Source organism: Penaeus japonicus, unplaced genomic scaffold (assembly GCF_977035675.1).
Source record: "Penaeus japonicus unplaced genomic scaffold, GWHDUDI00000001_assembly GWHDUDI00000031, whole genome shotgun sequence".
NCBI classification, from domain to species: domain Eukaryota; kingdom Metazoa; phylum Arthropoda; class Malacostraca; order Decapoda; family Penaeidae; genus Penaeus; species Penaeus japonicus.
In genome coordinates this window covers 10,601,262-10,613,761 of record NW_028234433.1, presented here as the reverse complement: position 1 = coordinate 10,613,761, position 12,500 = coordinate 10,601,262, and the positions used below count along the sequence as shown (strand labels likewise).

The window sequence follows — 12,500 nt, the reverse complement described above, 5'->3', positions numbered from 1 at the left end:
CATCCAAGAAATATCTATCCAATAGTTTAGTGGAGATCCCTGATTTGTATGTGGGTTACACTCCCAATCTTGTCGAGGTAGCAGTTGTCGACAAGATCTCATGCGCACAATTTGCAAAAGTTTCATGCGCACATGTGTAATTATGACTGTCTAGCTCAGTGGTTCTCAAACTGGGTGCCGCAGCACCCTGGGGTGCCACGGACAGCGCCTAGGGGTGCCACAAGATTGCCATGAATTTTGTCTTGGCTAGATCGTTTCAAGGTACATTTGTAAAACAGTTTGTAGCAGTCTGCCTATAATTAAATGTCGGTGTAGGAAGTTACTTGCTCTAATATTTTACTAAAATATAGGTAGATATTTCCTTTTGCACACTACTACTACTACTTTATAACTCTTAAGTTAATCTAATATTCTGAATCTAATTTCACTGACGAGTTCTATGTTTGGGCATGTACTACAGTACATCATATGTTAATTTGGGTTTGAGTACGGATAATAATTTTAAATCATTAATTAAAGTAATTCAAACAGGTACAATTTTATATCAGAAGTTAATTCATGTGAGGAGGGGTGATGGTGAAAAAGGGGTGCCACAGAAAGGATTATATAAATTCAGGGTGCCATCACTGAAAAAAGATTGAGAACCACTGGTCTAGCTTATGATAAGGAGACATTGATAGCAGTGTCATGCATGCAGATGCCCTATGTGTCAGCATTGCCCCACCCAAGTGTGGGCTTGCAGTTTTTTTCATAGTAATTGACAAGTAAATTTTCAACTAAGATGATGACATATTTACAGGCATAATTTATTTTGTCTGCCCATTTTTTTTTCTGCACAAATCTTTACTTTTTGAGTTAGTAACCCACCCACCCTATCCAACAGTCTTAGGAAACCTGTGTGAATTCAGGGTTTTAGGAGGGGGAAGTGACAAAACACTTTTCACATGGTAATTTTTTGTTGGCTTTAACTGCTTTGCGATGGATGTCATGCAATCCATCATGGAAATATTTCACTCCGGTCAGATGACATCCTATCACATTATGATCTCTCCCTCTAAATACATGTTTTACATAATATTGCTTATTGCCATTGCATTTGTATAGACACATTGTTCTTGACTTGTCATAAAAAAATTAGAAAATAAAAGAATGCCTCACACACATGTGAAAATGCTGTGTGAAACGTGGCATCGCAGGGAGATAGATCTTGCACGTGGAGGCTGCTTGTTATCTTCACAGTGGGAGCAGCATTAGGAAAATAATTAGCCTATAGTGAATAGGTTGAAATAGAAATTCTAAAGATGTGGTCAATTTCCCAAATAGTTCTTAACCCATTCACGCTGGTGCTGTTCCAGCTTTGCACGGTCGCAATACCGGGGTTCTCGAACGCATAAGTCTAACACCTCGAGATTCTTAGATGCACAAGCCACGAGCCTGGGCTGCCCGCTCGCTCAACCCGAGCTCGCAGCTTGCCCTCATAACTTGGCCCGGGCGTCTGACACAAAAAACACAAAATGGATCATCACATCAACCAGCTCCAATGGGTTAAGCTATCAAGTACCAAAAATGTGTTATCGTTAGATTCATCTCACCCTCTACTACTCACATATAGTGGATGTAATCTGTAATAACCCCCCCCCCCCCATGCATATTGTACAATCTGGGCCAGATAGTAGGGGGAGGGCACAGAGTAGATCAGGGAAATTTCTTGGCAGTATATGAATTTATTGCACTGACATGAGCTACAGATATACAGTATTTTCACCATATATCTAACTACTATAAAATAAAAAAAATCAATGAAAAAGTGTGGTTTCTCCACAATTTACTTAACTACATGGTGAACTATGTGCACAGTGATCTCAATTGTCTCCATGCCTACATCATGACATGAAACAATTTCTAGGGGAACTGCTTGCACTGTTTTGAGATATTTTTGTCGACAAAATCCTAACCCAACGACCATCCCAACCTTACCTAATTTTGAGGTTACCTCAAGCCAAGAGGGAGCCCCTGGACCAACCATTTTCATAGAACTCTGATTTTATTTTTTATTTTGGATTATGTATATATAAAGCTTGGAATGGTTCCTTATTCAGTAATACACTGTCTATGTGTATCCTGTGTTGCCAATGTATCCTGTTCCAGAACCAATACAGTAAACACACACGTCTTTACAATACAACAAATTTTGCGCAATACTCAAAACTTCTGCCGATTGTCAAACTCGTGGATTCACATGAACATAAAAGTGCTATGATTGGCTAGGCGACATAAAGGTAGCTCTCATTGATTGTTGTCTATAGAAAAAACAAATATTCTGAAATTCTTTTTTCCAATAGATTGCTCATTTTCAAGTGGATGCACATCATGTAAAACCAAAAAAAAAATTATTTGATTACCCGTGCAGAATAAAAGTCTTCACTATTATAAGGGCCCAGATTGTGGGGTAAAGAGGGGTTATTGTTTGTAATATCCACCATATATGAGTAGCAGAGTGGAAAAGTAATCCAGTGATACTACTTTCTGTGGTATTTAGTAATGCTCCTCTATTCAGAAAATATATCAATATGGTTAATCTACAGTTTACTAACCTGTGTGGTGTACCATGTGCACAGCTATCATGGTTGCATCTGTGTTTATTGGTACTGTGGCTAAAGGGTTGGCAAACCACCTCCACATATATTCAGACAAAATATAGCTTTACAATCAGACAACCAGCTCTATACTGGCTCTAAAAGTGAGCTTCATAGCCTCATACAATAAAGAAGTGAAATCATTATGATTAGCCTGTCAATGTAAGATTAGTTCTCATTGTTGCCTTGCATATACATATTGAACAGTCTGGAATTTTATTTTATTTTTTTGATGGATAGCATATTTCCAAACAAGTTTGCTTCATGTAAAACAAAAATACATGAGTTGATTATTCATCAGTGCAGGATGAAGGCCAAATGAGCTGCTGTGGGTATTATATTTCTATATCAAATAACTTCTTTCTTTTTAATTAGTGCAAGAAATGTCAAGTGAAGAGTTTATTAGAATTTATTGGCTTATTAATTCCATATGCTATTTTCCATATTGTCATTAACCCATTGCATCGAGTGTCAAGACATACATGTCGGCACTGATTAGGCCTAAGATACGAGTGTCAATGCATACATAATGTGACATAGGGATCTGCTCAAAGTTGAAGCGCACGCACAGTCATAAAGTATTATGACTGTAATGGCACTAGCTCCAGAACTACAGGGTTCCAAATTCAGCCTAAACTCGCATTTTATCAGTTCAGTTCAGACAGATATGCGAAGACGTCGCTTCGCCCGGGCTATATGCTCAAGGCGGCCCGGCCTCTGCCAGCTACGAGTGCTGACTCATCTTATCTAATCTTATGATGTATTTATGGAAAAATATTGTTTGGGCTAGTCTGTGCTACCCGGAGGGCAGAGAAAACCCTTTTCCCGTCCTTCTAATTTTTAGCTGGTGCCACTAGTGTCATAGACTGCCTGCCTTGACAACCAGTTAGGTCGTTAGGTGCCCCTTTGGCAATAGTTTAAGTGAAACTGTACAAAACAAAACAAAACAAAAAACAAAAAAAAAATTAGAATTAATTAGATTTTTGTTACCAACAAGAAGCTCTCCATACCTCCAGTGATGAGACTGAGTTTGTAGACATTCTCGGTAATTTACTGCCAAGTAAGGAACCAGTCCAAGCCCTATCTATGTTACAGAGGTTTGTTTGTCCCTGCTGCAGTAATCACTAAATGACATTTTTGCCATCAGCCATCAGTTGACACTATCTTAGAATGACATTACTAAAAGGAGATTATAGGAGTCTTAATTTCTGTGATAATTGAATCAGTTTGTTTTATTTTTATACTAAATGTTTACTATGGTTACAAGTTTTATTATTACCCAATATTTACAGGGATACCTTTCAATATCATTGGTACATTTCATGGCCTCACCAGCTACTGGAGCCAATATCATTAATATTTTAGTTTCTGCAGACTATGTTACCAATTAAGTAGAACATTTTCTCAGTTACATTAGCTAGCAAGTAGAGCAAGTTCAAAACTTTCTGAAATGTATTATTGAAGGATTTGCTCCTTCGCTAAGGCTGACAACCACCACCACGTATATGCTATCAACATACAACTTAGAATGGTTCCTCTTTATATAATCAGTAGTTACAAAGCCCCAGATTTGTTAATAACATTCACTTAGTATATAAAGAAATATAGGTAACTTGGCAAACAGGTAGACAAACTTACATGTAATATCTGGAAAATATTTAGATGCTCCCCCCCCCCCTATTCAACAGTGTTTATGAAACCCATGAGAAGTCACGATTTTTGAAAGGGTAACACAAATTCTTAACCCTCTCTGGATGGGTGGTACACTTCTGTACCGCTCATTCAAAAGCCCAGTGGCCGGGCGGCACAATATTGTACCAGCCATTTAACCCACACAGGACGGGTGGTACAGCATGTGTACCGCACATTCAAAAGCCCAGTTGCCGGGCGGCACAGTATTGTGCCAGCCATTCAATTGAATTAGGCCTAATAATTCGAACGCCCCGGCATTTGGACATTCAAGGCTAGAATTCCCCCGTCGGGAATGGGTTAATTGATTTAGGCCTAAGCGCTCGAAAGCCCCGGCATTGTGACATTCAAGGCTGGAATGCCCCCGTCGTGAGTGGGTTAATATATGATAGGTTCCTTACTTCCTGATGTTTTAATTCTATTATAAAAGAAAAAAATAAGTCAAATATGTGCTTTTGTTAAAATTACTCACCTGTGTAACTTATGTTGTGCATAACAATTATTGAGGCCTTCATCCCTACAGCATTGAGCTAAGGTCACAATCTCCAGCACATATTTGACAGGATATAACTTGGATTGGATTCTTATACGGTGATAAGACCTGTAAGCTGTGCTTCTTTGTACCATTGAGGCACTGTAGTCTTTTGACATCGAGTTATGCGTTTATGAATAGTGTATGTAAAGCCAGACCTTGGAAAAACACAAAAAATTGATGAGCACTGAAGAGAAATGCATATATCTGTTTTGAAAGAAAACTTTGGATGGAGATACTTGATTAGATTTTTTTTGTCTCAATATTTTTGTTATTATCATTATTATTATTATTATTAATTTTATTATTATTGTGATTATTATTATTATTATGATCATTGTTATTATGAATACTATTATTATTATTATTATTATCATTATTATTGTAGTTTGCCATAGTCTGTGTTTTTTGAGATGTCCCTAGCCATGATGGCAAGAACTCATAGTAACTCCCTATGTCTTTAGATACTGGATTTCTATATTCTGTGTGATATTGATATAATTAATTTGAAAATTTTCTTTATAGCAGTTTATTGGGAAATGTATTTTATTAAAAGCAGGTATATAAATTATATATTGGGAAATGTAATTTTTTAAAGCATGTATATAAATTTCCTAAAGCATGTAGGGCAATGATATCAAACCTCGATTGTTCAAGACTGCCTGACTGTAAACAAAATATTTTTGTTTTACCGGAAGTCCATTTGTATGGAAAAGAGCAATTATAAGTACTGCTCATTCATTTTGTTTGTACACATATTAAACACTATCCCTGAATTGACAAGCCAGTCATGAGTAAGGACAGTTTTGTGCTTTTTGTGCATGACTTTACACACTGGATTATTTGATGCAGTTTAGAGTCAGTTGTCATATGATAATAACTCACTCAGCAGAATTATTGCCAAATAAGGAACCAGTCTTAGCTCTATCCTGCCAAAATATATGGGAAAGATATTTAACCCATTCACAACGGGATGTATTTTCGCCTACTCATGCTTACGCAGGAAGATGACAACCATGTGATGCTTCATGCCAGGGTGTTTCTTTGCTGCGCAGGGCGGTGCTGAACCTCTCATAGCATTTTTCACCCACACTGTTCTTATGGTTTTCATAAATGTGTCTACAATGTAAAGGCGCATAAAAATTCTGCCATGTTCAGAGGAGTTATTTTAGTCGAAAAACACGTTACAGCAATGCTTTTGTAGTGTTATTTAATTGAACTTTGCCTATATTCTTCACTTCTATGTGAAAATACCAATGGAAAGTGTAAGCAGTCTCTTAGTAGGGCATCAAAAAAATTGTTTTATACTTAATTTTTTCTTTACCAACACAGTTCAGTTCAGTTCAGACAGATTTGCGAAGACGTCGCTTCGCCCGGGCTATATGCACAAGGCGGCCCGGCCTCTGCCAGCTATGAGTGCTGACTCATCTTATCTAATCTTATCTGATCATCCTCGCTGAATTCAATTCAGCTCAGTTCAGAGAGATTTTGCGAAGACGTCACTTCGCCCGGGTTGTGTGGATGGGATAGCCCGGTCTCTATTGGCTATAAGTGCTGACTCATCTGATCACTATAACTGAACTTTTACCGTGGCGGTCGGATTGCCTGTAGGCGAGTGTGTTCCATCAGGTAGTGCTCTAATTTGGCGTCCGACGCACCACAATACTCACAGCATCGCTCATCTTGCCCAATAGTGGGGATGATTTGCCACGCACAAGGGTAGCCTATTCTCAGTCTGTGCAGACTGACTTCAGCACACCTTGATATTCTGGGAGAGAGTATCAGCGACTCATAGCCTGTGGCCGAGAGGGAGGTTCTCGCTTCCTCTCTGTGTCGCTGCAGGGCACCGACCTGCCCTGCAACCATCGTTTTACGCCTTAGCAGTTCCCGGCTAAGATCCACCACAAGATCACTCAAGGGTTTCCTCCTGCCTTCCTCCGCTAACCTGTCAGCTACGTCATTCCCTTCAATACCAACATGGCTTGGGATCCAGTTGATGATGATGCGTCTTCCCTGATCCAGGATTCTCTGAGCAATGGTGAGAATCGAGGTTACCAGGTAAACGTTATCAAGGGGCGTGCTCTGTTGCAGGCTGTCAATGGCGGCCCTAGAGTCTGTGTGTATGACAACATGCCCGTCCGTCTGGGCTGCATGGGCTAGGGCTCCCATAATAGCTACTGCCTCTGCCTGGAGCAAGGAGGCATTGTCAGATACCCGCATAGCTTTCTCTATGCCCCTTGCTGCAAAACCGGCGCCTGCAGTGCGGGTGATGGGGTCTACAGAACCATCCGTGAAGTAGGTTTTACTATTCAGCGGCGTGATTGCTGTAATGTTCCTCTCCGCCTCAGCCTTCAATAGAGGAGGTGAGTAATGTGTTCTTCTTGAGAGACTCATGACAGAGAACTCTATCAAGGATCGTGCCCACGGCAGGGCTGTGACATAGTCAGGGTGGGGAAGGTCCATGCCCTTAATCAGTAGTGTCTCTTTGAGCTCAAAGCGTTTCAGCACTCTGGTTGTGTGAGACAGCCAGGTGTTGTTAGCAAAGAGCTCTTGGTTCTGTGCAAGCCGACGCTGCACTCTCTGTCTTAGCTGCAAGTCCAGTGGGGACTGTAAGACATTGGCAAGGAACTGGGCCACCATCTGATCAATCTGGGTGTCCAGGGGAAAGAGTTTGGCCTCCAAGAGGAGGTTAGTAACCTTAGCCCACCCAGGGGCACCCAGAATAATCCTGGCGGCTTCGTTTTGCATGATGTCGAGCCTTTTCCTGAGTCCAGGCTTGACTGTGATCAGGGCGACGGAGGCGTAGTCCACAATGGGACAGACAGCGTGCCCCTAAGCGCCGCCCAGACAGAGCTCTCATGACAGAGAGCCTTGCCTTGGTCCGGTCTAAGAGATGTTTGATCTCGGAGCGGAAGGTGAGGTTCTTATCGATCCATACCCCCAAGTATTGGTAGACGTGTACCCACTCAAGCTCTAGACCTTGGACTCGCAGTCTTTGATCACAGACATCATGTTTCAGCGCCATTGCCTTCGATTTGGCTGCTGAGATCTTAAGCCAGACTCTGCAGCATTCCTCAGATATTAGGTCCAGACAACGCTGGGCCTTTCTGACTGGATTCACATTTCTTCTCCCAGTGGAGATAATTGCTAGATCATCTGCATATGAAATGATCTTGCACCCCGCTGGGAGTGAAATGTCGAGAATGTTTAACATGAGGATGTTGAACAGAGCTGGGCTAAGGACCCCTCCTTGAGGGGTGCCATTCTCCAGAGGCAAATGCCTGGAAAGGTGACCTTGGAACTTCACTCTGGCAGTTCTGTTCCGAAAGTAATCGCCAATCCAGGCAAGCAGTCTGCCTTTGATTCCCTTGCGGATCAGGATCTCCTGAATGGCGAGCGGGTTTGCCAGTTCAAAAGCCTTCTCCAGGTCAAGAAAGACAATGATAGTGCTGCTGTTGCTGACAGTGCTCAATAAGGTGGTCATGCTGTGGGTAGTGCTCTTGCCCCTTGTGAACCCGTGTAGGTGTTCGTGTGGAGGTCCCAGCTTCCATTGGAGCCGATTCAGTACCATTTTCTCTGCCGTCTTTCCCAGACAGCTAAGCAGGGAGATGGGGCCGTACCGTCCCGGCTCCTTTGGTTTGGGGACGGGAATTATATCAGCCCTCTTCCAGCCCTGTGACAGTGAGGAAGTTTCCCAGGACTTGTAGATGAGATGCAAAAGTACAAGCTCACCGTCATGTCCTAGGTGGGAAATGATGGGGTGGGAGATCCCATCGCAACCCGGGGCTGACCGGGAACTGGTCTTGTATGTCCGCTATAATTCCCTCAGAAAGAACATGGCATCTGTATCATCAGGCTCGACCGCCTTTTCTCTGATGAGGGCATGCCTGCCTGGGAGCAGTTCTTCTTGGCATGCCCTCAGCTCTGCTGGTAGACCGACGCTACTTGTTCTAGCAGAGAACTCGAGTGCCAGTCTCTCCGCCTCCGGCCGCGGGTCATGGTGGGTCTTTTTGGGGGCTGAGCGATTCGTGGCCCGTCTGATACGGTTCCACAATTCTGAAAGGGAGGTTTGGTGGCCAAAGGACACACCACTCTAGCCACTTTTCCTGCTTTAACCTCTTAGCAGTTTCCTGAGCATCCCTGAGAGCCTCTCTCAGAAGAGCGTGGTTCTCGGGAGTTCTTTGTCTGCGAAAGTGTCTTCTGCACATATTCATTCTGTGGTTGACCACCTTAATCTCATCATTGTAGTACCAGGCGTCCTTGAAACACCCGGATCGCTGACGAGTTTTGGGGATGGTTTCTGAGGCTGCCTCGTCTATGGCATTTACTAGTTTGGCCTCAAGTATATCCACATTATCATTAAGTGAGGAGTCACTGGTTCTGAGGCACTTGGCCAGAGCCTCCTGGAAGGCTTTCCAGTTGGCTCTTTCCACATTCCATCGAGGATTGTGTTGGGGCATGGGTGCCGAGCCAGCATCCAAGATGGTGGTGACTATCCCATAATGATCGCTTGTGGCAGTGTTGTCCACAGACCAACTAATTCTCTCGACCAGGGCCGCAGTGACAAAGGTGAGGTCAAGGACCCCCCCCCGCCAACGTGCGTAGGCTCCTGGCTGTTGAGAAGAGCAATCTCTGGGCATGACTCTAGCACCTCGGCTATATGGCAGCCTGCCACATCATGTCTCTGAGTGGGAGCCAGTATGGGGTGGTGGGCATTAAAGTCCCCCCCCTATGAGAATTAGCTCATGTGCTGCAGCAGTACAGTCTAAGCCCCTACAGTTTGGCCTACTATATACATTGTACAGCTTGACAGGACCCCCGGCCAAATGGATCTCAACAGCAAGGGATTCGACACCTTCTCCACACTGCCCAGGATCGGCAATCAGGGAGCAGGGGATAGTCGACTTCACTAGGGTAATCAGGCCTCTGGTACCTTGTGTACTCGGTAGCACAAAGGGGTGATATCCCGAGGAGCGTACAGATTCCCCTGTTAGCGTCTCTTGGAGCATGACAACATCAGTGTTCCGAGATCGCACGAGAAGGGCGTGGAGAAGGGCGGCCCTAGGGGAGAAGCTGTTGATGTTCCACTGCAGTATGCTTAAGTTAGTGGCCATAGTGCTTGTCTGCGTTCACTAAGTCATTGACGTCGAGGTATTCGGTCTCTGTGTCCGACGCCCCAGTGTGGGTAACATCAGACATTTCGGAGTCTGACAACTCCTTGTTGAGTTCCACACTGAGTGTGATTTCCTCACTTGACTCGTCACTGTCGTCAGGACAGGTTGAGTTGAAAGGGCTGGGTCTCCTGGGAGGTGGAGTATTCCTGGTCGCCTTGGCCTTCCTTTTGGGTGGCAGTGGCTTCCTCACCCTTTGGGGTTTGGGCGCAGGCTCTGCCAGTGTGGTCTTGGCCACAGGTTTGTCGGGGAGACAGGTCTTGCCCTGGGGCTTTGTGGGGGAAGGAGTCTCACCCTGAGTTGGAGTGGGAGTTGTGGCCTTGGGCCTCATGTCCTTTTCCTTCAGGGCAGCGACGGTCTGGGTCATTGCCGTCATGGCTACCTCGACTGCCTTCTCCATCTCCTCGCTGGGCCTTTCCAATGCCGTCGCAACTGCTGTGACGACTGTCTTCAGCAGGAGCGTCAAGTCCTTCTCTGTGAACAGAGTCGGTCTCTCCGCTCTTGGGGTAGCCTTTGAGGTGTTCCCAGACCCCTTCCGGGTCTCTTTCCGTCTTGGAACATCCACCAGCGCTGGAAAGTCTTTTGTGTTGGAGGCGTCCGGTGCTGGTTTCACTTTGGGCGGTGCTTCCTTTCTCTTAGGAGGGGGGGGGGGGGGCCTTACCTCTTTGTTCTGCCCCCAGACATGAGTGCCTAGAGGGGCGGGAACAAAGTCTGGTCGTTTTGCAACGATCTCTTGCTGCCAAAGAGCTTCTTCCTTTCTGACAGAACATCCGAGGCTCCAGGCGTGGTGGTTTTTATGGCAGTTTGGGCACTTGGCAGTGATGTCTCGCTTGCCATCTTTGTGTGCTTTGAGGCACACCTCTGTTCTGTGTTCCTGACTACAGACACCACATTTCGGCTTTGCAGAGTAAGTGGCCTTGTGGTGTCCGTACTTCTGGCACGTGAAGCATCGGAGTGGGCCTGGGACGTATGTCCTGAGTCTGTAAGAGTCCCAGTTGCCAAGATCCAAGGACGCAACTGGAGCTCCCACCAAAGTGACCAGGACTTGCCTGGTTGGGTGCTTCCCTTTCGAAAGTCGAGAAGCTCCCACCACCTTAGAATGAGCAGTGATGACCTCAAGGTCATACATCAGAGCACCATCTTGGACTTCCTCTCTTCGGGAGTCAGAGCCGACAGGCTCACCTTCCGCCCATCCAGGAGCTTGTCAGTCTTCTGGAGGGAGGTGGGGGTGGCTTGGTCCTTTGGAACGATTATCATGCCATTGTCTCTGGCAATTCTAATTGTCAGACGGCACTGTCTCTGGGTTTCCAGAGTACCATCTGGTAGGCATTGTCAAATGCTTCCGGTTTAGGGGGAACCCTAAACTGGGGGAACCGACTTGGGGCTGCAGACTCGCCCTCCGAGTCCGAAGCTGTCCGAGGTCGTTTGCCTGTTCTCCAAACCGACGCTGGAGTTTTGCCAGTGGGGCCAGTAGGGTTGGAGGGTCCTGTCTGGCTTCCATTTTTGTTTGACTTCTCTGACCAACACACAAAGAACAACAATATAAATCATACATGTACATATGAGTATGTACATGTACTTTGTGACATGATGTGATGTGATATCAAGGGTAATTGACAAATTAGGAGTAGTATTACATTGGTAATTTTTTACTTTCTTTTATTTATTTTTTTTTTTTGTTATATAATTTTTTATAACATTCAAACACCTAAACTAAAGTAACTGTCTAAGAAATTATGAAGAATGATTATATTTAAGAACAATCTAGCGATCTATTGCTGACGCTTCAACACGTCACAACTGCCCCGCCCGGAACTAGGCGAGAAAATGCACAATGTCTAAGGATGTCACCCAGGTCCGGGGATATTTTCCGACCATGTGATAGGACATCAACTGGCTCAATTGGGTTAATGACCTTTTCACTGTGGTGATGTTAGGTGCAGAAGCAATTACAATCATTGTAAGAAGACTATATTTTACATTTCTCTATTACATTAAGTAACACTTTATAGGATGTGTCCCCCCCTCACCCACCCAAAACACATGATTTCCCATGGGTCCCCCTAGCCTGTTGATTAGGGTGGAGTTGCTTACTAGGAAACTAAAGGTTTACATTAAAAGTGAACATGGATTTGATCAGATCATTGCTGATACTTCTCAAGTGAGGCCTCTCACATTCATTTGGCTGCCGTCCCTCTCAAGCAATGGATTTTGGTTATTTTTCCAAATGACACATTTCCTGGGCCACCCCCAATAAAGTTCCCATGACATGATTGCACGTTATTTGGTGCAAATAGGTTAAAAATGTGGAAAGGTTAAGAAAAAATATAGGCCTCATAAATGTTTTATCATCTAAAACAAAAAAAAAAAAAATCTATTTTCAAGGTCAGATACCAGTAAATCATAACGAGTCCACAAAAAGTGAGGATACTTAAATTATGACAAAACTATAGCAAACAAAACAATGCAGAT

General features: G+C 44.0%; 1 protein-coding gene across 1 annotated transcript in view; it reads left to right on the top strand.

Annotated features, from left to right (window-relative positions):
* The window catches only part of UbcE2M (NEDD8-conjugating enzyme UbcE2M), a 30,030-nt gene that overhangs the window by 627 nt on the left and 16,903 nt on the right, over nt 1-12,500 (top strand). The gene's annotated exons all lie outside the window — the stretch shown is intronic.